This window comes from Rutidosis leptorrhynchoides, chromosome 2 (assembly GCF_046630445.1).
Source record: "Rutidosis leptorrhynchoides isolate AG116_Rl617_1_P2 chromosome 2, CSIRO_AGI_Rlap_v1, whole genome shotgun sequence".
Taxonomy (NCBI): domain Eukaryota; kingdom Viridiplantae; phylum Streptophyta; class Magnoliopsida; order Asterales; family Asteraceae; genus Rutidosis; species Rutidosis leptorrhynchoides.
Window position 1 is genome coordinate 466,899,719 of NC_092334.1, and position 5,012 is coordinate 466,904,730.

A 5,012-nucleotide genomic window follows, 5' to 3' on the forward strand; every position below is an offset into this window, starting at 1 on the left:
TGCTCTAACTTCATCCTCCAAAATTTCTTTCATGGCAGGTGGTGGGGACACAGTAGGTCTAACAAATTTGTTTGTCACAACCTTTTTACCTTCAACTATCTTGGCAAAAGTATTTGGCAAGACAGCTTCAGGATCAGTTTCAAGAATCGGGTCCATGAAAGTAACTTCTGCAATAGCAGCAGCAGCAGCATAGTCACCAGCAAAGAAGGCTTCAACTTGGGCAGGCACCTGCTCGTTAACACATTTAGCTGTGCGTTGAGCAGATGTGCACCATGAAGCAACAACTCTTTTGAGATTGTCCAGCTGGGTCTTGACTTCTGCTGCCTCAACATGAAGAGTTTCTAAAGCAAAGTTTTGTTTTTCAAGTTTGGAAATTGTATCTTTTAAGATCTTAATTTCATCATTTTTGCCTTTGAGTTTTTCATTTAAAGATTTGTTACTAGATTTCAAACTCTCTTCACGTTTGCAGCTTCTGCATAAGTCAATTCTTAGGTAGTCAAACATTTCAGCTTTTTCATCATCAGTATAAGTTCGAAAATTATCAACCTTATACATCATTTCAGTTTTCCATTGAGGAGAATCTCTGTTTTGATCAGCTTCCCTCATATCAGCCAAAAACGTACTACCACCATCATCCTCATCAGACTCCTCGACCTCTTTGGCCATCAAACACAGCTTTTTACCAGTAGCGTAACCAGCACCATCATCATCAGTATCACTATCAGAAGATGAAGACGTGCTGGCTTCATCCCAGTCATGATGTTCAGCAACTAGAACCTTTTCTGGCTGTTTACCCTTCTTGTCAGTCTTTGCACTTTCCTTCATCTGAGCTTTCATAGCTTTGTACTTGTTTTTGTACTTATCAGCTTTTGAGAAAGAGTTAGCATGTGACGTGGAAGGTTTCTTGGACATGCATTCAGCAGCAAAATGTCCAACCTTCCCACAATTAAAGCACTCAGATTTAGGACCCTTGACTGACTTGCTGTTGTACCTAGCACTTGGCTTTTTGCTCCCTTTGTATGACTTGCTGGTTCTACTACGATTGAACCTTTTGAACTGCCTAGCCAGCAGAGCCATACCTTCAGCAAACCCTTCTACATCACTTTCATCAGTACTGCTTTCTTCAGACCCAGTACCACTTTCCTCAACACTATCAGCTGACTCTTGTTCTGCCAGTAACTTTTGAACCAGTAAAGCTTTTTGAGCTTTCTTCCATTTAGCAGCAGCAATAAGAGCAGTATCATCATTTTTAGATGATTTTGAAGTGGTGGGGGCAGACCTAAAGTTTTCTTTCATGTTAAGTTCAAACTTGGCTTCTGCCTTCTCATGATTCCAAAGGGAACTGTAGAGAGAAGACAGGTTAAAGTTCTTTAGGGTCTGTGTGGTTCTTAATGGGTCAGTAACAGGTCTCCATTTACATGGCAGTGCATCAATGAATTTGTTCACTTGTTCAAATTCAGTGTAGGTCACATTTAAAGTGATCAGGTCTGCTATCAAAGAGTTAAACCTAATGAAGGTTTGCTTAAGGGTTTCATTCTTATAGGCAAAGAACATTTCATATTCTCTTTTAAGAGCAATCATCCTGTTCTGCCTAACTTCTCCCATACCCTCATAGGTGACATCTAGGTAGTCAAGCATAAGCTTAGCATTTTCTTTTCCCTTGATCAGTTTGAACAGTGGGTTAGGCAAAGTTATGGCTAACAGGGTTCTGATTTTAGGGTCAAGACCAACTCGACGTTTATCCTCATCATCCCATCTAGAGGGAGTGAGAATAACCTCTCTGCCAGGGATGGCAGGAGTGTCAGCTGTTGCTGGTGCACTACCAACTGTCTCAGTGGGAACAAAAGGGCCATCTTTGGCAATTCCAGGCATGAGTGGATCCACAGACTCAAGATGGAGCATGAACCTTGCCTTCCAGGTTTCATACTCATCTTCATCAAACTTAGGTGGTCTGTTAGACGAGCCATTCTCAAGGTAAGCTGAGTTTGAATACGAAGCCATAAGAGAATTCAGATCCAAGATATTAATTATCAAGACTGAAGCTCTGATACCAGTTATTGGTCCCTTAATAACAACAGGAGTATTGTAGAGGGGGGGGGGGTGAATACAATTCTTTTCTTAATTAACTAGTCAGTTAAACACGTTTAGTATTCTGTAGTAAATAAGATAGAGTCACAGTTAATTTTCAACGGTTATTCTTTATTGATTAAATCAGAAAGAATCACAACTATCCTTGGCGGAAATGATAGTTGGTTGATACAGATTACCTAGATTATAGCTAAGAGATAAACTAAAGCTATTACACGGTTTTGACTCTAACAGATAAACCCACACCACTAGTTTTTACAATAGTGGATACAACAATATATATAGTAGTTCTATTAACCGTGTAATTGATCTATTGTCCACTGGTACATAGGATGTCTGTACTTGAGGGGACAATTGTGTAAGGAGGCGTGCTCCCTTTCTTTCCTCTTTAGTAGCTATTTGCAGGAACACCCCAATTCGGTTTGGCACCACTATTTGATTAAACAAATAGAATGTTGTGTTCCCTAGGTGTTGACAACGGATAACTTATGTCTGCACATAAGTTAAACTTCTGCATTCCCATGCGGTCTTGTAAGGTCACTTGTCAGCCGCCGACGCGTGTCCTTCTCTGTTCAACTTTGTCTTCGACTTCTGTTGAATAGTACATTTGATGTAGACCACTCAGGGAAACTTATCATGCTTGTAATGGAGCATGGCTGTCTTGTGTTGTATGCTGATATCCAGACTTACTGGTCCTTCATATGCTGAGTCACTTGATATTCTTGATTTGCTGGGTGCACATCCTGTGCTGATTCGAAGAATACATTTCTACCTTGTGCTGATAGACTAGGCAGCATACTAAACACTCGACACAGCTATATTAGCTGACTATACATAAACAAACTTGTGCTGGCTGCACATAACACTTTAGTGCAAATAAATATTGTTTTGTCATAATTAAATCCTTAATTATTTTGGGGACTCAACAATATATATATATATATATATATATATATATATATATATATATATATATATATATATATATATATATATATATATATATATATATATATATATTAAAATCGCTTAAACAATAGATATTATTATATCACCTAACGTTTACTCTCTAGAACTTAATTTGATATAATTCATTTATGCCCCAACGTTTATTTTAATTTCTCAAACGTTCTAATTAATATATCTAATTATAAATCGAATCAATAAACAATTGTTACTATCGTTTACTTAACTAATTCGAAATCATATTCATATATATATATATATATATATATATATATATATATATATATATATATACATATTCAATATTCATAAACATGTTTTAAATGCAAGTTGCGAGTTTATTTATATATTTAATAACCAACATTCCAACCTATTGTATATATTCAAATTATGTGATCAAAACATTTTAATAACCAAATTCTATTGAATCGAAAAACGTTTCCGCACGTTTGAAACTAAACCGATTGAATATTATGAATATTCAATTCTCCACTAACTTTTGTCTAACCTTCGTTAGTTGACACATTTGTTCTCATATATAGATCACTTTACCAATTATTCCAAATATCGTTAAAAAGAACAGATTTCTCAAATCATAGTGGACCTTACTACATAGATCCGTAATCATATCACACTGTATCTGATAATTCAATCATTTGATATTATCTTTTAAATCCGTCGATAATTATATTAAATATATATTGAAACAAATACGTTCATGTAAAGTATTATACATCTAATACTTTGTTAACGTTTTCAATTAATATAACTATATCTTATATATACATGTCTATACACATAAATGTTCGTGAATCGTCGAGCATAGTCAAAGGGTAATTGATTTCATGAACATAGTTCAAAGTTTTTGAGATTTCGACATTACAGACTTTGCTTATCATGTCGGAAACATTACATCATATAAAGATTAAGTTTAAATTTGGTCAGAAATTTCTGGGTTGTCACACTAAACACAACGACATCCCGTATCTTTCAGTTCGCCGGGAGTTAAATTTTTCCGACATCACCGTTACACTCGAAAAAATTTATTGAATAAAACAAAACTAACTACGTTAGAAACAGATACTTTTTACAAAACGCTTAACACAATGACATCTAAACATGGCTTAACACATGGGTCGTGTTCCCTTCTGTAAATACACAACGCTACGTTAAATATGAATACGCAGGCCGAAAGCACCCGTCGCAATGCGCGGGCCGGTCCGTACTAGTTCACATTCATACGCAGTATTTATATATTTTTAGTCTATTTTATTCATCTATATTCAATGAATTAAGGGAGTTGAAAGTTGATAAATATCTATTAAATATTTAATAAAATATTAAGGTAACGTCGATTTTGAAAACTTAATATAGATTATAATATATAGGTAAATATATAATTTTTATGTCTTTTTTTTAACGGCAGTATCGGGCTGATCATATGCCACTTACGATTTTTGTCAATCTTTAGAATTTATGAAATGTTATTTAAGACCTTATTCAATTATTAGTTGAGATTTAGTATATCATTCGATCTAGTTATTAAAATAAATTATCTGGATCAACTATGTTAGCCCCAATTCTTGCTAAGGTCGATCGGTTTAGTAAGTGTTAGTGGGTTTAAATGATAAGAACAAGTAGTATGATGATAATGTTGAGAGAGATACTTGCAAAGTGGTGAAATGTGTAATAACTCAACTAGTGATAAAATGGGTGAGAGGTTGCTTTATATACTAGCAACCTCCTTTAGTTACAAGGGTGGTAATTAAACATAATTACCATGGTAAACTAGCTAGTTAACTATTACATAGTTACTATTACATTAAAACTAACTAAAATCGCATGCCGCATATAATAAACAATATTCATTGTCAACAATCTCCCCCTTAGCATGGGGTTTTCAAAACAGTGTTGATTGTCAACAATTTTTCTTTTGTCGACAATATTCCTCTTGATTG